At 43.6% G+C, this 20,367-nt stretch overlaps 7 non-coding genes and 1 pseudogene across 7 annotated transcripts; all 8 read left to right on the top strand.

Moving 5' to 3' along the window:
* The first annotated feature begins 528 nt into the window (after positions 1-528).
* On the top strand, positions 529-719 carry LOC141240253 (U2 spliceosomal RNA). The gene has a single exon (XR_012305522.1). It is a non-coding gene; the product is annotated as a U2 spliceosomal RNA (small nuclear RNA).
* Positions 720-1,837: 1,118 nt separating this feature from the next.
* Positions 1,838-2,028, top strand: LOC141240252 (U2 spliceosomal RNA). Its single transcript, XR_012305521.1, has one exon. It is a non-coding gene; the product is annotated as a U2 spliceosomal RNA (small nuclear RNA).
* Positions 2,029-3,140: 1,112 nt separating this feature from the next.
* LOC141240251 (U2 spliceosomal RNA) lies at positions 3,141-3,331 on the top strand. The gene has a single exon (XR_012305520.1). It is a non-coding gene; the product is annotated as a U2 spliceosomal RNA (small nuclear RNA).
* A 1,124-nt stretch (positions 3,332-4,455) lies between these two features.
* Positions 4,456-4,646, top strand: LOC141240242 (U2 spliceosomal RNA). The gene has a single exon (XR_012305518.1). It is a non-coding gene; the product is annotated as a U2 spliceosomal RNA (small nuclear RNA).
* Positions 4,647-10,746: 6,100 nt separating this feature from the next.
* LOC141240220 (U2 spliceosomal RNA) lies at positions 10,747-10,934 on the top strand. The gene has a single exon (XR_012305506.1). It is a non-coding gene; the product is annotated as a U2 spliceosomal RNA (small nuclear RNA).
* A 1,121-nt stretch (positions 10,935-12,055) lies between these two features.
* LOC141240230 (U2 spliceosomal RNA) lies at positions 12,056-12,246 on the top strand. The gene has a single exon (XR_012305513.1). It is a non-coding gene; the product is annotated as a U2 spliceosomal RNA (small nuclear RNA).
* A 6,143-nt stretch (positions 12,247-18,389) lies between these two features.
* Positions 18,390-18,560, top strand: LOC141240237 (U2 spliceosomal RNA; annotated as a pseudogene).
* A 1,118-nt stretch (positions 18,561-19,678) lies between these two features.
* LOC141240219 (U2 spliceosomal RNA) lies at positions 19,679-19,869 on the top strand. Its single transcript, XR_012305505.1, has one exon. It is a non-coding gene; the product is annotated as a U2 spliceosomal RNA (small nuclear RNA).
* The last annotated feature ends 498 nt before the right edge of the window (positions 19,870-20,367 follow it).

Here is a 20,367-nt window from a genome sequence, read left to right as displayed (position 1 = left end):
TCTGTTAAACTGTTGCTTATGGCGGTCTCTGTGAGCTTCTCAGCGACATTCAGCCAGCCAGGTATCCTGCCTGCAGTAGATGGAATGTGGCAATGGAACGCTGGCTGCGCGTGTCATAATAGGCTCTGAGCCTTTATATACCTGTGCACAGCAGCAGCCACCTTCAGTCTGCTGCTGGACAGCCAGCAGCAGCAGCAGCAGCAGGAGAGGTATGTAATCAGCAGCCCTCCTGCTAAGGGTAGACAGCTGCTCGTTCCACCCCACCCCCCGCCTTAATTGGTTCTCCTCCCTTCCAACGGTGTTGAGGCGGGTGGGAACAGCAGGGGGTGAAGGTGCTGTGTTTAAAGAGGTGGAGTTATGCAGATCTAAAACGCGTGGATTGCAGCAGCAGCAAGCCGAAAAGTGCAGGCATGTAAGGGATCTAGAGGTTGACAACATGTCTTCTTAACGGGAGTCCAGGAGCTCATCTCCACAAATGGACTTTTCAGGATCCTTGGGTGGCTCCGTAGTTTGAAACCAATTCTGGTTATCGCTTCTCGGCCTTTTGGCTAAGATCAAGTGTAGTATCTGTTCTTATCAGTTTAATATCTGATACGTCCCCTATCTGGGGACCATATATTAAATGGATTTTTAGAACAGGGAGATGGAAAAAGAGCTTGCTCTGTCCACTCCACGCATTGACCTGGTATTGCAGTATCTCCAGGACCGGTGCACCCCTTCTTTAATGCAGTTTCTAAAATCAGAAAGAATTGAATTCAATGTTTTTTGTTCATTTTGCTTGTTTGTCGGATTTTGGGATGGACTCTTTGGCTTTGCTTTTCTTCTCCTCATTGGATTTTTCATGTTCAAAGTTGCAGAAGCCAGATTACAAGCTCATTTTGGTTCAACTTCAGCAACTGTGCATTGCATTGCCATGTAATGTAATGAAATGCTATCTTTCTAGCTCTCCCTTTTTACTTCCTTTTGGATAAACAGACATATTAGGCAAGCATTTTGGAGCTTTCACCTAAATAACTACAGGTGGTGAGATAAGCTGCACAATATAATTGACCTTTCAGTATATTGTTGCACACACACCATCTATTTAGCAAATGCCCTTGTTATCAACAGCAGCCTTTTAAACTCACCTGAGCTAACAGGTATGTGCGCTGGTTACTCTGCTGCGCTTAAAATTTCTTTTTTGGTTTGCTACAATGCCTTTTCTGAAACGTTGTCTCCCTCTGCTGGAACACTGACTTCTTTCATTTAATGCCTGCAGACTATAAAAGAGAACCCAACCCAAAAAGTTTGGTTGATTAGTCTGTGGCATTCTGTTAAACTGTTGCTTATGGCGGTCTCTGTGAGCTTCTCAGCGACATTCAGCCAGCCAGGTATCCTGCCTGCAGTAGATGGAATGTGGCAATGGAACGCTGGCTGCGCGTGTCATAATAGGCTCTGAGCCTTTATATACCTGTGCACAGCAGCAGCCACCTTCAGTCTGCTGCTGGACAGCCAGCAGCAGCAGCAGCAGCAGGAGAGGTATGTAATCAGCAGCCCTCCTGCTAAGGGTAGACAGCTGCTCGTTCCACCCCACCCCCCGCCTTAATTGGTTCTCCTCCCTTCCAACGGTGTTGAGGCGGGTGGGAACAGCAGGGGGTGAAGGTGCTGTGTTTAAAGAGGTGGAGTTATGCAGATCTAAAACGCGTGGATTGCAGCAGCAGCAAGCCGAAAAGTGCAGGCATGTAAGGGATCTAGAGGTTGACAACATGTCTTCTTAACGGGAGTCCAGGAGCTCATCTCCACAAATGGACTTTTCAGGATCCTTGGGTGGCTCCGTAGTTTGAAACCAATTCTGGTTATCGCTTCTCGGCCTTTTGGCTAAGATCAAGTGTAGTATCTGTTCTTATCAGTTTAATATCTGATACGTCCCCTATCTGGGGACCATATATTAAATGGATTTTTAGAACAGGGAGATGGAAAAAGAGCTTGCTCTGTCCACTCCACGCATTGACCTGGTATTGCAGTATCTCCAGGACCGGTGCACCCCTTCTTTAATGCAGTTTCTAAAATCAGAAAGAATTGAATTCAATGTTTTTTGTTCATTTTGCTTGTTTGTCGGATTTTGGGATGGACTCTTTGGCTTTGCTTTTCTTCTCCTCATTGGATTTTTCATGTTCAAAGTTGCAGAAGCCAGATTACAAGCTCATTTTGGTTCAACTTCAGCAACTGTGCATTGCATTGCCATGTAATGTAATGAAATGCTATCTTTCTAGCTCTCCCTTTTTACTTCCTTTTGGATAAACAGACATATTAGGCAAGCATTTTGGAGCTTTCACCTAAATAACTACAGGTGGTGAGATAAGCTGCACAATATAATTGACCTTTCAGTATATTGTTGCACACACACCATCTATTTAGCAAATGCCCTTGTTATCAACAGCAGCCTTTTAAACTCACCTGAGCTAACAGGTATGTGCGCTGGTTACTCTGCTGCGCTTAAAATGTCTTTTTTGGTTTGCTACAATGCCTTTTCTGAAACGTTGTCTCCCTCTGCTGGAACACTGACTTCTTTCATTTAATGCCTGCAGACTATAAAAGAGAACCCAACCCAAAAAGTTTGGTTGATTAGTCTGTGGCATTCTGTTAAACTGTTGCTTATGGCGGTCTCTGTGAGCTTCTCAGCGACATTCAGCCAGCCAGGTATCCTGCCTGCAGTAGATGGAATGTGGCAATGGAACGCTGGCTGCGCGTGTCATAATAGGCTCTGAGCCTTTATATACCTGTGCACAGCAGCAGCCACCTTCAGTCTGCTGCTGGACAGCCAGCAGCAGCAGCAGGAGAGGTATGTAATCAGCAGCCCTCCTGCTAAGGGTAGACAGCTGCTCGTTCCACCCCACCCCCCGCCTTAATTGGTTCTCCTCCCTTCCAACGGTGTTGAGGCGGGTGGGAACAGCAGGGGGTGAAGGTGCTGTGTTTAAAGAGGTGGAGTTATGCAGATCTAAAACGCGTGGATTGCAGCAGCAGCAAGCCGAAAAGTGCAGGCATGTAAGGGATCTAGAGGTTGACAACATGTCTTCTTAACGGGAGTCCAGGAGCTCATCTCCACAAATGGACTTTTCAGGATCCTTGGGTGGCTCCGTAGTTTGAAACCAATTCTGGTTATCGCTTCTCGGCCTTTTGGCTAAGATCAAGTGTAGTATCTGTTCTTATCAGTTTAATATCTGATACGTCCCCTATCTGGGGACCATATATTAAATGGATTTTTAGAACAGGGAGATGGAAAAAGAGCTTGCTCTGTCCACTCCACGCATTGACCTGGTATTGCAGTATCTCCAGGACCGGTGCACCCCTTCTTTAATGCAGTTTCTAAAATCAGAAAGAATTGAATTCAATGTTTTTTGTTCATTTTGCTTGTTTGTCGGATTTTGGGATGGACTCTTTGGCTTTGCTTTTCTTCTCCTCATTGGATTTTTCATGTTCAAAGTTGCAGAAGCCAGATTACAAGCTCATTTTGGTTCAACTTCAGCAACTGTGCATTGCATTGCCATGTAATGTAATGAAATGCTATCTTTCTAGCTCTCCCTTTTTACTTCCTTTTGGATAAACAGACATATTAGGCAAGCATTTTGGAGCTTTCACCTAAATAACTACAGGTGGTGAGATAAGCTGCACAATATAATTGACCTTTCAGTATATTGTTGCACACACACCATCTATTTAGCAAATGCCCTTGTTATCAACGGCAGCCTTTTAAACTCACCTGAGCTAACAGGTATGTGCGCTGGTTACTCTGCTGCGCTTAAAATTTCTTTTTTGGTTTGCTACAATGCCTTTTCTGAAACGTTGTCTCCCTCTGCTGGAACACTGACTTCTTTCATTTAATGCCTGCAGACTATAAAAGAGAACCCAACCCAAAAAGTTTGGTTGATTAGTCTGTGGCATTCTGTTAAACTGTTGCTTATGGCGGTCTCGGTGAGCTTCTCAGCGACATTCAGCCAGCCAGGTATCCTGCCTGCAGTAGATGGAATGTGGCAATGGAACGCTGGCTGCGCATGTCATAATAGGCTCTGAGCCTTTATATACCTGTGCACAGCAGCAGCCACCTTCAGTCTGCTGCTGGACAGCCAGCAGCAGCAGCAGCAGCAGCAGCAGGAGAGGTATGTAATCAGCAGCCCTCCTGCTAAGGGTAGACAGCTGCTCGTTCCACCCCACCCCCCGCCTTAATTGGTTCTCCTCCCTTCCAACGGTGTTGAGGCGGGTGGGAACAGCAGGGGGTGAAGGTGCTGTGTTTAAAGAGGTGGAGTTATGCAGATCTAAAACGCGTGGATTGCAGCAGCAGCAAGCCGAAAAGTGCAGGCATGTAAGGGATCTAGAGGTTGACAACATGTCTTCTTAACGGGAGTCCAGGAGCTCATCTCCACAAATGGACTTTTCAGGATCCTTGGGTGGCTCCGTAGTTTGAAACCAATTCTGGTTATCGCTTCTCGGCCTTTTGGCTAAGATCAAGTGTAGTATCTGTTCTTATCAGTTTAATATCTGATACGTCCCCTATCTGGGGACCATATATTAAATGGATTTTTAGAACAGGGAGATGGAAAAAGAGCTTGCTCTGTCCACTCCACGCATTGACCTGGTATTGCAGTATCTCCAGGACCGGTGCACCCCTTCTTTAATGCAGTTTCTAAAATCAGAAAGAATTGAATTCAATGTTTTTTGTTCATTTTGCTTGTTTGTCGGATTTTGGGATGGACTCTTTGGCTTTGCTTTTCTTCTCCTCATTGGATATTTCATGTTCAAAGTTGCAGAAGCCAGATTACAAGCTCCTTTTGGTTCAACTTCAGCAACTGTGCATTGCATTGCCATGTAATGTAATGAAATGCTATCTTTCTAGCTCTCCCTTTTTACTTCCTTTTGGATAAACAGACATATTAGGCAAGCATTTTGGAGCTTTCACCTAAATAACTACAGGTGGTGAGATAAGCTGCACAATATAATTGACCTTTCAGTATATTGTTGCACACACACCATCTATTTAGCAAATGCCCTTGTTATCAACAGCAGCCTTTTAAACTCACCTGAGCTAACAGGTATGTGCGCTGGTTACTCTACTGCGCTTAAAATTTCTTTTTTGGTTTGCTACAATGCCTTTTCTGAAACGTTGTCTCCCTCTGCTGGAACACTGACTTCTTTCATTTAATGCCTGCAGACTATAAAAGAGAACCCAACCCAAAAAGTTTGGTTGATTAGTCTGTGGCATTCTGTTAAACTGTTGCTTATGGCGGTCTCTGTGAGCTTCTCAGCGACATTCAGCCAGCCAGGTATCCTGCCTGCAGTAGATGGAATGTGGCAATGGAACGCTGGCTGCGCGTGTCATAATAGGCTCTGAGCCTTTATATACCTGTGCACAGCAGCAGCCACCTTCAGTCTGCTGCTGGACAGCCAGCAGCAGCAGCAGCAGCAGGAGAGGTATGTAATCAGCAGCCCTCCTGCTAAGGGTAGACAGCTGCTCGTTCCACCCCACCCCCCGCCTTAATTGGTTCTCCTCCCTTCCAACGGTGTTGAGGCGGGTGGGAACAGCAGGGGGTGAAGGTGCTGTGTTTAAAGAGGTGGAGTTATGCAGATCTAAAACGCGTGGATTGCAGCAGCAGCAAGCCGAAAAGTGCAGGCATGTAAGGGATCTAGAGGTTGACAACATGTCTTCTTAACGGGAGTCCAGGAGCTCATCTCCACAAATGGACTTTTCAGGATCCTTGGGTGGCTCCGTAGTTTGAAACCAATTCTGGTTATCGCTTCTCGGCCTTTTGGCTCAGATCAAGTGTCTGGACATCAGGTTCCTTGAGTGCTAGCCCTCGGCCTTCCAGCATCGCCACTCCGGTGGCTTAAGCTGGATGCTGCTATAGGGGGAGAGTGAGGAGGAAACGGGAAGGCGATTTCCGTGGCTGACTATGGGAGTCAAGCTGAAATTTGCTGGGACCGGGGACCCCCGGGTCAAGAATGGATTTCGCATTGAGATTTCCGAGGAGAAGAAGGGACATTTTTCCATGTCCTACCTGGTGAATGCCATCTTCTATGAAGCATTGAAGATTAAGAAGTCGGACATTCTTTGCCTGCAGGAATTTAGAAGTCATGGAAGGTATGTGCTGGTTCTTTCTACTATGGCTGCTTGCCAAAATCTTTATAGAACCTTGAAAGGCCATACTGAGAACTCCCTCCTAGATGGACTCACTTTTACTGTCCTCTATTCAAAGGGGGATGTTCCTGTTGTTGTGTTTATGCACAATCCCTTTATCCCCCAGGAGGACATTACTGTATTCTTGAGGAGGCATTGTACTTATGTGCATTTTTCCCACAAGATCTCGAATGAAGAAGGCTTGTGGACTGGCAAATACAAGTACTTTGTTCGTTTTGCTACAGACCCCGAGGGGCCAGGGGGCATACATTATCCTCCTATGAGTTTCTCTATTGGGAGAGACACTGGTTTCTTGTACTTTCCTGATGCTCCTTTTTTCTGCAGAAGATGTAACAAGTATGGTCATGTCCAGGAGTCCTGCAGGTATCCGCCAACCTGCAGGAGGTGTAACACGTCTGGTCATATGGCGAAAGACTGCAAAAACCAGGTAAAGTGTGATGCTTGTGGTGAGGAGGGGCATGTTCTTAGGCAGTGTCAAGCTAGAACCACTCCTAAGTCTTTTGCTCAAGTGGTCGCGGAGGGGCCTGCTGTTCCTTCGACTTCTACTAGGGTTCCACAAGGTCCCCTTCCGGATGTCGGGGAGGCAACTGCTCCCCAAGAGGAAGAGGATGGCACTCAGATGGACGACATATTTGAAGATGCCCAGCTTCAGCCTCCTGCGTCAGGAGGCTTTGACATGGTGATTCCAGAGGTGATGTCACCTTTCCCTCCCCAGTTTGGTGTCCGTGGTGAGGGGGAAATGGACTTGTCCAATTCTCCTGTCATATCTTGGTGCAATACTGCTTCAGAGGAGATCGGGGGCGGTGGCCAAGGGGACTTGTCTGCTGTCCGTTTCTCTGATGAGGAGGATCCTGATGTGGTCAAGAAGAAGCCAAGGACTGAGTGTTCATCCATTGCTGCCGTGTGTGATAGCCCGGTGGACTCTCGTGCTTACCCGTCAGATGTATTTTCTCCTGACATTGTTACATTTGGCATTCAGCCAGATGGTAATAGCTTTGCTTTGCTTGATGAAGGTTGAGTTGATGTTTTCTTTCTTTTTTTTTCAGGTTATGTGTGATCCCCTTTAGTTATGCCGCATCATTCTGGATGGGACATTGTGTCCCTTAATGTTAGGCAAATTAGATCTGTTACCCGAAGAACAACAGTTCTGGATTATCTAAAGGGTTTGAGTGTAGATGTCTATTGTCTACAAGAGTGTGGGATTACTGAATCTCCAGGGGATAAGGACTGGCCTTATGGCCAGTATGTTTGGTCGGGGTCCAGCTTTAACAAAAATGATGGTGTGGGGATTTTAGTTGGTAATAAGAATATTACTATTGATAGTTACACGGTTGTGGAGGTGGGTCGCTGCATTATTGTTTTTTTGAGTTATAGGGGGTGGAAGGTTAGAATGATTAATTTATATTGTCCTACTAAAAAAGAGGAGCGGCTTGCTCTTCTTGAGAAATTGAGTTTTTTTCTCCCTGGAAAAATTCCTACAGTTTTTGTTGGTGACTGTAATTGTGTCACAGAAGGTAATGTGGACATTACGGGAAAAAAGTTATCTCAACTTATTTCTGATTTTTCTTTCTTAGACGCTGCAATACTTGAGTATGGCATTCCACCACCGCCTACATATTATGCTGACCGTGGTAATATTTCATCGAGGATAGATAGGATGTTATTTTCCAAAAATATAGTTTGTTCAAGTTATGTTCAACATAAGGTACCTTTTTCTGATCATGAGTGTTTGCGTGGAGTTTTTAGTGCGAATGGGGACATGGTGTTTGGGGGTGGGGTTTGGAAATTGAATACGAGGTTGTTGGAGGATGAGGAGGTGATGAGTGAGTTGGAGAAAAGGTATGCAAGTTGGAGGTGGCGTAAGCGTGATTTTGGTAGTGTGCTTGAATGGTGGGATTGGGTGAAATTACAGTTAAAAACTTTCTTTAAAAAATGGGGCTACAAAAAAGCTGCCAGATATCGTAATAGATTTAATGACTTAAGTAGACGGATTGATTGGTTGCGTGGGTGTGTTAGGAAAGGAATGGATATGTCTGATCAGCTTGAGGTTGCTAAGAATGAGTTAAAATGTCTTCTGGATGAAAAAGGTAAAGAGATTATTTACCGTACCAAGTTAGAGCATTTGGAAAAGAATGAAAAGTGCACCAGGTACTTTTTTAAAAAAATGAATGGAAGGAAGTTGGATTTGAGTGAAGTGGTAGGTGAAGCTGGATCTAGTGTGGTTGGGAAGAATGTGTTGAATGAGGTGAATGGCTTCTATAGTAAGTTGTACGATGAGAAATGGATTGATCCTGGACTTGTGTCGCATGTATTGAGTGGTATGGAGAAGAGACTTGGTTCGGATGAATGTGATGCTTTGTGTGAGGATGTTATTTTGGATGAGGTGAGGAATGTTGTTATGAGTGCTAAAAAGAATAAGACGCCTGGGAAGGATGGGTTGCCTGTGGAGCTGTATGTGAAAGCTTGGGAGTTTTTGGGTAAGGACTTGACTGAGGTTTGTAGGTATATGTGGATGAATGGTGTTTTGTGTGACAGTATGAAAGAGGGTATAGTGGTTCTTGTGTTTAAGAAGGGTGAGAAAAAGCGTTTGGAGAACTGGAGACCCATATCATTGCTTAACGCTGATTATAAGGTCTACAGTAAATTGTTAGCAAATCGTATGCGTGAGGTGATTGGTAGGGTTGTGGAGGATGACCAAGTGTGTGCCGTGCCTGGTCGGAGTATAAGTGATAATTTGTTATTGTTAAGGGATATGCTTGGGGATTGTAAGACTAGAAAGCAGAAGTGTATGGTGTTAGCAATTGATTTCGAAAAGGCTTTTGATAGAGTTTCGCATGTGTTTCTGTTTAAAGTATTGGAGAGGATGGGTTTCCCTAGGGTTTTTCTGAATGGAGTTAAGTCTTTATATGATTATGTGTCAAGTGAGTTTTTAGTGAATGGATGGTTGTCTGACAAAGTGATGATTAGGTCTGGTGTAAGACAGGGGTGCCCTATGTCCCCTGTCTTGTTTGTATGTGTGATTGAGCCTTTGCTGTGTTTAGTGAGACGTGAGAAAATGATGAGAGGATTGTTAGTGCCTGGGAGTGGTGGTAAGCATGTGAAGGTGTTAGGTTACATGGATGATGTTGTGATGGTGAGTGAAAGTATGGCTTCAATGAGTAGGGTGAGGTTGCTTTTGGATTTTTTCTGTGGTGCATCAGGTTTTAGAGTTAACTGGACTAAGTGTAGTTTCAAATGCTTTGGAGATGACAGTATTCGTATGGAAGGTGTTAAGTATGAGGAGAGTGCAATTAAGGTTTTAGGGGTATTTTTCAATGATGATCTGAAAGGAAATGAGAGTTGGGACGAGTGTGGTATGCGTGTTGAGCGAAAATTGAATTTTTGGAGAATGAGAGATCTTTCTTTGCGGGGCAAAGTTCTAGTTATCAAAGCAGTGATCTTACCCATTCTGCTTTTTGTGGCCATAATTTTTCCATCCCCTTTTAGGAAAGTGAAGAGAGTTGAGAAAATGATTTTTTCCTTTTTCTGGTGCAGCAAGATGGAGAAGCTGAAGAGGGAAAGCCTTTATAAGGCCTGCCAGCATGGTGGTTTGGGATTTCCTAATGTTGAGGTTTTTTTAGGGCTCCATTATATTAAGACGATTGTGGTATTGTTGGGTAAAGGTAATAAGGGTGCATGTATGGCAAGTTATTCTGCAGGATGGATGTTGTATGGGTTAGGTTGGAGAAAGAGGGATGCGAGAGTGCCTGTGTCTTTTAAGTGTCCGGTGTGGTATGAGGTGATTGAGAAGTTTGTCAAGAAGTATGATTTGCTGAGTGTGCCGGTGGATGAGTTTAGAATGACTAAGAGGGTGTATAGGAAATTGTGTGCAAATGAGGTCGAGTCTAATATTGTTGGTTTGAGAGGGAATGAGGTTGCGGATGCTTGGAGAAAGTTGGGTATGTATGGGATGTCCAACAAACAGAAGGATGTAGTGTGGATGGCGTTTCACAATATTCTTCCAGTGAGAGACGTTCAAAAGAAGAGAGGTTTGATTAGGTCGGATGTTTGTCCAAGAGATGGATGTAATGGTTGTGAGACGGTTATGCATCTGATGTGGAATTGTGATTTTGCGCAAGACGTGTGGAAATGTGTAGGGGGGTTGTGTAGGAGTTTGGCAGGAGTGACTTTTGTGGATTGGCGTGTGGTTATGTTTGGTATTGGTGCAAGTGGACGTGTAAAGGAGAGAGTTTTGTGGTTAATTATGGCTTGTGTGTTAGAAAGTTTGTGGGATGTGGGGAATCTTTGTGTATTTAAAAGGAAATCAATTACAGTAAATGAATGTATTAGGATTATTCTTTCTAGGCTATTTTTGATTTACAAGATGGATAGTAGTAGCGGTGGTGGAACAGATGCCGAGGGAATATGGAAATTTAAAAAGTGGAGGCATATTGTAAAATTTCAGTGATCTTTTGGTTTATATTAATAAGATGTTCTTCTTTCTGTAATATTAGGTTACTTTATGCTTAATAAATATGGCCATGATGATGAGAAGTTTTTTTTTGCAACAGTTTTGGTATATCCTACTGATTTGCTATAAAACTAACCTGAATGGTTTAAAAAAAAAAAAAAATCTGTTCTTATCAGTTTAATATCTGATACGTCCCCTATCTGGGGACCATATATTAAATGGATTTTTTGAACAGGGAGATGGAAAAAGAGCTTGCTCTGTCCACTCCACGCATTGACCTGGTATTGCAGTATCTCCAGGACCGGTGCACCCCTTCTTTAATGCAGTTTCTAAAATCAGAAAGAATTGAATTCAATGTTTTTTGTTCATTTTGCTTGTTTGTCGGATTTTGGGATGGACTCTTTGGCTTTGCTTTTCTTCTCCTCATTGGATTTTTCATGTTCAAAGTTGCAGAAGCCAGATTACAAGCTCATTTTGGTTCAACTTCAGCAACTGTGCATTGCATTGCCATGTAATGTAATGAAATGCTATCTTTCTAGCTCTCCCTTTTTACTTCCTTTTGGATAAACAGACATATTAGGCAAGCATTTTGGAGCTTTCACCTAAATAACTACAGGTGGTGAGATAAGCTGCACAATATAATTGACCTTTCAGTATATTGTTGCACACACACCATCTATTTAGCAAATGCCCTTGTTATCAACAGCAGCCTTTTAAACTCACCTGAGCTAACAGGTATGTGCGCTGGTTACTCTGCTGCGCTTAAAATTTCTTTTTTGGTTTGCTACAATGCCTTTTCTGAAACGTTGTCTCCCTCTGCTGGAACACTGACTTCTTTCATTTAATGCCTGCAGACTATAAAAGAGAACCCAACCCAAAAAGTTTGGTTGATTAGTCTGTGGCATTCTGTTAAACTGTTGCTTATGGCGGTCTCTGTGAGCTTCTCAGCGACATTCAGCCAGCCAGGTATCCTGCCTGCAGTAGATGGAATGTGGCAATGGAACGCTGGCTGCGCGTGTCATAATAGGCTCTGAGCCTTTATATACCTGTGCACAGCAGCAGCCACCTTCAGTCTGCTGCTGGACAGCCAGCAGCAGCAGCAGCAGCAGCAGGAGAGGCATGTAATCAGCAGCCCTCCTGCTAAGGGTAGACAGCTGCTCGTTCCACCCCACCCCCCGCCTTAATTGGTTCTCCTCCCTTCCAACGGTGTTGAGGCGGGTGGGAACAGCAGGGGGTGAAGGTGCTGTGTTTAAAGAGGTGGAGTTATGCAGATCTAAAACGCGTGGATTGCAGCAGCAGCAAGCCGAAAAGTGCAGGCATGTAAGGGATCTAGAGGTTGACAACATGTCTTCTTAACGGGAGTCCAGGAGCTCATCTCCACAAATGGACTTTTCAGGATCCTTGGGTGGCTCCGTAGTTTGAAACCAATTCTGGTTATCGCTTCTCGGCCTTTTGGCTAAGATCAAGTGTAGTATCTGTTCTTATCAGTTTAATATCTGATACGTCCCCTATCTGGGGACCATATATTAAATGGATTTTTAGAACAGGGAGATGGAAAAAGAGCTTGCTCTGTCCACTCCACGCATTGACCTGGTATTGCAGTATCTCCAGGACCGGTGCACCCCTTCTTTAATGCAGTTTCTAAAATCAGAAAGAATTGAATTCAATGTTTTTTGTTCATTTTGCTTGTTTGTCGGATTTTGGGATGGACTCTTTGGCTTTGCTTTTCTTCTCCTCATTGGATTTTTCATGTTCAAAGTTGCAGAAGCCAGATTACAAGCTCATTTTGGTTCAACTTCAGCAACTGTGCATTGCATTGCCATGTAATGTAATGAAATGCTATCTTTCTAGCTCTCCCTTTTTACTTCCTTTTGGATAAACAGACATATTAGGCAAGCATTTTGGAGCTTTCACCTAAATAACTACAGGTGGTGAGATAAGCTGCACAATATAATTGACCTTTCAGTATATTGTTGCACACACACCATCTATTTAGCAAATGCCCTTGTTATCAACAGCAGCCTTTTAAACTCACCTGAGCTAACAGGTATGTGCGCTGGTTACTCTGCTGCGCTTAAAATTTCTTTTTTGGTTTGCTACAATGCCTTTTCTGAAACGTTGTCTCCCTCTGCTGGAACACTGACTTCTTTCATTTAATGCCTGCAGACTATAAAAGAGAACCCAACCCAAAAAGTTTGGTTGATTAGTCTGTGGCATTCTGTTAAACTGTTGCTTATGGCGGTCTCTGTGAGCTTCTCAGCGACATTCAGCCAGCCAGGTATCCTGCCTGCAGTAGATGGAATGTGGCAATGGAACGCTGGCTGCGCGTGTCATAATAGGCTCTGAGCCTTTATATACCTGTGCACAGCAGCAGCCACCTTCAGTCTGCTGCTGGACAGCCAGCAGCAGCAGCAGCAGCAGCAGGAGAGGTATGTAATCAGCAGCCCTCCTGCTAAGGGTAGACAGCTGCTCGTTCCACCCCACCCCCCGCCTTAATTGGTTCTCCTCCCTTCCAACGGTGTTGAGGCGGGTGGGAACAGCAGGGGGTGAAGGTGCTGTGTTTAAAGAGGTGGAGTTATGCAGATCTAAAACGCGTGGATTGCAGCAGCAGCAAGCCGAAAAGTGCAGGCATGTAAGGGATCTAGAGGTTGACAACATGTCTTCTTAACGGGAGTCCAGGAGCTCATCTCCACAAATGGACTTTTCAGGATCCTTGGGTGGCTCCGTAGTTTGAAACCAATTCTGTTTATCGCTTCTCGGCCTTTTGGCTAAGATCAAGTGTCTGGACATCAGGTTCCTTGAGTGCTAGCCCTCGGCCTTCCAGCATCGCCACTCCGGTGGCTTAAGCTGGATGCTGCTATAGGGGGAGAGTGAGGAGGAAACGGGAAGGCGATTTCCGTGGCTGACTATGGGAGTCAAGCTGAAATTTGCTGGGACCGGGGACCCCCGGGTCAAGAATGGATTTCGCATTGAGATTTCCGAGGAGAAGAAGGGACATTTTTCCATGTCCTACCTGGTGAATGCCATCTTCTATGAAGCATTGAAGATTAAGAAGTCGGACATTCTTTGCCTGCAGGAATTTAGAAGTCATGGAAGGTATGTGCTGGTTCTTTCTACTATGGCTGCTTGCCAAAATCTTTATAGAACCTTGAAAGGCCATACTGAGAACTCCCTCCTAGATGGACTCACTTTTACTGTCCTCTATTCAAAGGGGGATGTTCCTGTTGTTGTGTTTATGCACAATCCCTTTATCCCCCAGGAGGACATTACTGTATTCTTGAGGAGGCATTGTACTTATGTGCATTTTTCCCACAAGATCTCGAATGAAGAAGGCTTGTGGACTGGCAAATACAAGTACTTTGTTCGTTTTGCTACAGACCCTGAGGGGCCAGGGGGCATACATTATCCTCCTATGTGTTTCTCTATTGGGAGAGACACTGGTTTCTTGTACTTTCCTGATGCTCCTTTTTTCTGCAGAAGATGTAACAAGTATGGTCATGTCCAGGAGTCCTGCAGGTATCCGCCAACCTGCAGGAGGTGTAACACGTCTGGTCATATGGCGAAAGACTGCAAGAACCAGGTAAAGTGTGATGTTTGTGGTGAGGAGGGGCATGTTCTTAGGCAGTGTCAAGCTAGAACCACTCCTAAGTCTTTTGCTCAAGTGGTCGCGGAGGGGCCTGCTGTTCCTTCGACTTCTACTAGGGTTCCACAAGGTCCCCTTCCGGATGTCGGGGAGGCAACTGCTCCCCAAGAGGAAGAGGATGGCACTCAGATGGACGACATATTTGAAGATGCCCAGCTTCAGCCTCCTGCGTCAGGAGGCTTTGACATGGTGATTCCTGAGGTGATGTCACCTTTCCCTCCCCAGTTTGTTGTCCGTGGTGAGGGGGAAATGGACTTGTCCAATTCTCCTGTCATATCTTGGTGCAATACTGCTTCAGAGGAGATCGGGGGCGGTGGCCAAGGGGACTTGTCTGCTGTCCGTTTCTCTGATGAGGAGGATCCTGATGTGGTCAAGAAGAAGCCAAGGACTGAGTGTTCATCCATTGCTGCCGTGTGTGATAGCCCGGTGGACTCTCGTGCTTACCCGTCAGATGTATTTTCTCCTGACATTGTTACATTTGGCATTCAGCCAGATGGTAATAGCTTTGCTTTTCTTGATGAAGGTTGAGTTGATGTTTTCTTTCTTTTTTTTTTCAGGTTATGTGTGATCCCCTTTATTTATGCCGCATCATTCTGGATGGGACATTGTGTCCCTTAATGTTAGGCAAATTAGATCTGTTACCCGAAGAACAACAGTTCTGGATTATCTAAAGGGTTTGAGTGCAGATGTCTATTGTCTACAAGAGTGTGGGATTACTGAATCTCCAGGGGATAAGGACTGGCCTTATGGCCAGTATGTTTGGTCGGGGTCCAGCTTTAACAAAAATGATGGTGTGGGGATTTTAGTTGGTAATAAGAATATTACTATTGATAGTTACACGGTTGTGGAGGTGGGTCGCTGCATTATTGTTTTTTTGAGTTATAGGGGGTGGAAGGTTAGAATGATTAATTTATATTGTCCTACTAAAAAAGAGGAGCGGCTTGCTCTTCTTGAGAAATTGAGTTTTTTTCTCCCTGGAAAAATTCCTACAGTTTTTTTTGGTGACTGTAATTGTGTCACAGAAGGTAATGTGGACATTACGGGAAAAAAGTTATCTCAACTTATTTCTGATTTTTCTTTCTTAGACGCTGCAATACTTGAGTATGGCATTCCACCACCGCCTACATATTATGCTGACCGTGGTAATATTTCATCGAGAATAGATAGGATGTTATTTTCCAAAAATATGGTTTGTTCAAGTTATGTTCAACATAAGGTACCTTTTTCTGATCATGAGTGTTTGCGTGGAGTTTTTAGTGCGAATGGGGACATGGTGTTTGGGGGTGGGGTTTGGAAATTGAATACGAGGTTGTTGGAGGATGAGGAGGTGATGAGTGAGTTGGAGAAAAGGTATGCAAGTTGGAGGTGGCGTAAGCGTGATTTTGGTAGTGTGCTTGAATGGTGGGATTGGGTGAAATTACAGTTAAAAACTTTCTTTAAAAAATGGGGCTACAAAAAAGCTGCCAGATATCGTAATAGATTTAATGACTTAAGTAGACGGATTGATTGGTTGCGTGGGTGTGTTAGGAAAGGAATGGATATGTCTGATCAGCTTGAGGTTGCTAAGAATGAGTTAAAATGTCTTCTGGATGAAAAAGGTAAAGAGATTATTTACCGTACCAAGTTAGAGCATTTGGAAAAGAATGAAAAGTGCACCAGGTACTTTTTTAAAAAAATGAATGGAAGGAAGTTGGATTTGAGTGAAGTGGTAGGTGAAGATGGATCTAGTGTGGTTGGGAAGAATGTGTTGAATGAGGTGAATGGCTTCTATAGTAAGTTGTACGATGAGAAATGGATTGATCCTGGACTTGTGTCGCATGTATTGAGTGGTATGGAGAAGAGACTTGGTTCGGATGAATGTGATGCTTTGTGTGAGGATGTTATTTTGGATGAGGTGAGGAATGTTGTTATGAGTGCTAAAAAGAATAAGACGCCTGGGAAGGATGGGTTGCCTGTGGAGCTGTATGTGAAAGCTTGGGAGTTTTTGGGTAAGGACTTGACTGAGGTTTGTAGGTATATGTGGATGAATGGTGTTTTGTGTGACAGTATGAAAGAGGGTATAGTGGTTCTTGTGTTTAAGAAGGGTGAGAAAAAGCGTTTGGAGAACTGGAGACCCATATCATTGCTTAACGCTGATTATAAGGTCTACAGTAAATTGTTAGCAAATCGTATGCGTGAGGTGATTGGTAGGGTTGTGGAGGATGACCAAGTGTGTGCCGTGCCTGGTCGGAGTATAAGTGATAATTTGTTATTGTTAAGGGATATGCTTGGGGATTGTAAGACTAGAAAGCAGAAGTGTATGGTGTTAGCAATTGATTTCGAAAAGGCTTTTGATAGAGTTTCGCATGTGTTTCTGTTTAAAGTATTGGAGAGGATGGGTTTCCCTAGGGTTTTTCTGAATGGAGTTAAGTCTTTATATGATTATGTGTCAAGTGAGTTTTTAGTGAATGGATGGTTGTCTGACAAAGTGATGATTAGGTCTGGTGTAAGACAGGGGTGCCCTATGTCCCCTGTCTTGTTTGTATGTGTGATTGAGCCTTTGCTGTGTTTAGTGAGACGTGAGAAAATGATGAGAGGATTGTTAGTGCCTGGGAGTGGTGGTAAGCATGTGAAGGTGTTAGGTTACATGGATGATGTTGTGATGGTGAGTGAAAGTATGGCTTCAATGAGTAGGGTGAGGTTGCTTTTGGATTTTTTCTGTGGTGCATCAGGTTTTAGAGTTAACTGGACTAAGTGTAGTTTCAAATGCTTTGGAGATGACAGTATTCGTATGGAAGGTGTTAAGTATGAGGAGAGTGCAATTAAGGTTTTAGGGGTATTTTTCAATGATGATCTGAAAGGAAATGAGAGTTGGGACGAGTGTGGTATGCGTGTTGAGCGAAAATTGAATTTTTGGAGAATGAGAGATCTTTCTTTGCGGGGCAAAGTTCTAGTTATCAAAGCAGTGATCTTACCCATTCTGCTTTTTGTGGCCATAATTTTTCCATCCCCTTTTAGGAAAGTGAAGAGAGTTGAGAAAATGATTTTTTCTTTTTTCTGGTGCAGCAAGATGGAGAAGCTGAAGAGGGAAAGCCTTTATAAGGCCTGCCAGCATGGTGGTTTGGGATTTCCTAATGTTGAGGTTTTTTTAGGGCTCCATTATATTAAGACGATTGTGGTATTGTTGGGTAAAGGTAATAAGGGTGCATGTATGGCAAGTTATTCTGCAGGATGGATGTTGTATGGGTTAGGTTGGAGAAAGAGGGATGCGAGAGTGCCTGTGTCTTTTAAGTGTCCGGTGTGGTATGAGGTGATTGAGAAGTTTGTCAAGAAGTATGATTTGCTGAGTGTGCCGGTGGATGAGTTTAGAATGACTAAGAGGGTGTATAGGAAATTGTGTGCAAATGAGGTCGAGTCTAATATTGTTGGTTTGAGAGGGAATGAGGTTGCGGATGCTTGGAGAAAGTTGGGTATGTATGGGATGTCCAACAAACAGAAGGATGTAGTGTGGATGGCGTTTCACAATATTCTTCCAGTGAGAGACGTTCAAAAGAAGAGAGGTTTGATTAGGTCGGATGTTTGTCCAAGAGATGGATGTAATGGTTGTGAGACGGTTATGCATCTGATGTGGGATTGTGATTTTGCGCAAGACGTGTGGAAATGTGTAGGGGGGTTGTGTAGGAGTTTGGCAGGAGTGACTTTTGTGGATTGGCGTGTGGTTATGTTTGGTATTGGTGCAAGTGGACGTGTAAAGGAGAGAGTTTTGTGGTTAATTATGGCTTGTGTGTTAGAAAGTTTGTGGGATGTGAGGAATCTTTGTGTATTTAAAAGGAAATCAATTACAGTAAATGAATGTATTAGGATTATTCTTTCTAGGCTATTTTTGATTTACAAGATGGATAGTAGTAGCGGTGGAGGAACAGATGCCGAGGGAATATGGAAATTTAAAAAGTGGAGGCATATTGTAAAATTTCAGTGATCTTTTGGTTTATATTAATAAGATGTTCTTCTTTCTGTAATATTAGGTTACTTTATGCTTAATAAATATGGCCATGATGATGAGAAGTTTTTTTGCAACAGTTTTGGTATATCCTACTGATTTGCTATAAAACTAACCTGAATGGTTTAAAAAAAAAAAAAAAAAAAAAAAAAAAAAAAAAAAAAAATCTGTTTTTATCAGTTTAATATCTGATACGTCCCCTATCTGGGGACCATATATTAAATGGATTTTTAGAACAGGGAGATGGAAAAAGAGCTTGCTCTGTCCACTCCACGCATTGACCTGGTATTGCAGTATCTCCAGGACCGGTGCACCCCTTCTTTAATGCAGTTTCTAAAATCAGAAAGAATTGAATTCAATGTTTTTTGTTCATTTTGCTTGTTTGTCGGATTTTGGGATGGACTCTTTGGCTTTGCTTTTCTTCTCCTCATTGGATTTTTCATGTTCAAAGTTGCAGAAGCCAGATTACAAGCTCATTTTGGTTCAACTTCAGCAACTGTGCATTGCATTGCCATGTAATGTAATGAAATGCTATCTTTCTAGCTCTCCCTTTTTACTTCCTTTTGGATAAACAGACATATTAGGCAAGCATTTTGGAGCTTTCACCTAAATAACTACAGGTGGTGAGATAAGCTGCACAATATAATTGACCTTTCAGTATATTGTTGCACACACACCATCTATTTAGCAAATGCCCTTGTTATCAACAGCAGCCTTTTAAACTCACCTGAGCTAACAGGTATGTGCGCTGGTTACTCTGCTGCGCTTAAAATTTCTTTTTTGGTTTGCTACAATGCCTTTTCTGAAACGTTGTCTCCCTCTGCTGGAACACTGACTTCTTTCATTTAATGCCTGCAGACTATAAAAGAGAACCCAACCCAAAAAGTTTGGTTGATTAGTCTGTGGCATTCTGTTAAACTGTTGCTTATGGCGGTCTCTGTGAGCTTCTCAGCGACATTCAGCCAGCCAGGTATCCTGCATGCAGTAGATGGAATGTGGCAATGGAACGCTGGCTGCGCGTGTCATAATAGGCTCTGAGCCTTTATATACCTGTGCACAGCAGCAGCCACCTTCAGTCTGCTGCTGGACAGCCAGCAGCAGCAGCAGCAGCAGGAGAGGTATGTAATCAGCAGCCCTCCTGCTAAGGGTAGACAGCTGCTCGTTCCACCCCAGCCCCCGCCTTAATTGGTTCTCCTCCCTTCCAACGATGTTGAGGCGGGTGGGAACAGCAGGGGGTGAAGGTGCTGTGTTTAAAGAGGTGGAGTTATGCAGATCTAAAACGCGTGGATTGCAGCAGCAGCAAGCCGAAAAGTGCAGGCATGTAAGGGATCTAGAGGTTGACAACATGTCTTCTTAACGGGAGTCCAGGAGCTCATCTCCACAAATGGACTTTTCAGGATCCTTGGGTGGCTCCGTAATTTGAAACCAATTCTGGTTATCGCTTCTCGGCCTTTTGGCTAAGATCAAGTGTAGTATCTGTTCTTATCAGTTTAATATCTGATACGTCCCCTATCTGGGGACCATATATTAAATGGATTTTTAGAACAGGGAGATGGAAAAAGAGCTTGCTCTGTCCACTCCACGCATTGACCTGGTATTGCAGTATCTCCAGGACCGGTGCACCCCTTCTTTAATGCAGTTTCTAAAATCAGAAAGAATTGAATTCAATGTTTTTTGTTCATTTTGCTTGTTTGTCGGATTTTGGGATGGACTCTTTGGCTTTGCTTTTCTTCTCCTCATTGGATTTTTCATGTTCAAAGTTGCAGAAGCCAGATTACAAGCTCATTTTGGTTCAACTTCAGCAACTGTGCATTGCATTGCCATGTAATGTAATGAAATGCTATCTTTCTAGCTCTCCCTTTTTACTTCCTTTTGGATAAACAGACATATTAGGCAAGCATTTTGGAGCTTTCACCTAAATAACTACAGGTGGTGAGATAAGCTGCACAATATAATTGACCTTTCAGTATATTGTTGCACACACACCATCTATTTAGCAAATGCCCTTGTTATCAACAGCAGCCTTTTAAACTCACCTGAGCTAACAGGTATGTGCGCTGGTTACTCTGCTGCGCTTAAAATTTCTTTTTTGGTTTGCTACAATGCCTTTTCTGAAACGTTGTCTC

Source organism: Phyllobates terribilis, unplaced genomic scaffold (assembly GCF_046119375.1).
Source record: "Phyllobates terribilis strain yellow unplaced genomic scaffold, ASM4611937v1 Scaffold_801__1_contigs__length_655404, whole genome shotgun sequence".
Lineage (NCBI taxonomy): Eukaryota > Metazoa > Chordata > Amphibia > Anura > Dendrobatidae > Phyllobates > Phyllobates terribilis.
This window is presented reverse-complemented; position numbering and strand designations above follow the sequence as displayed.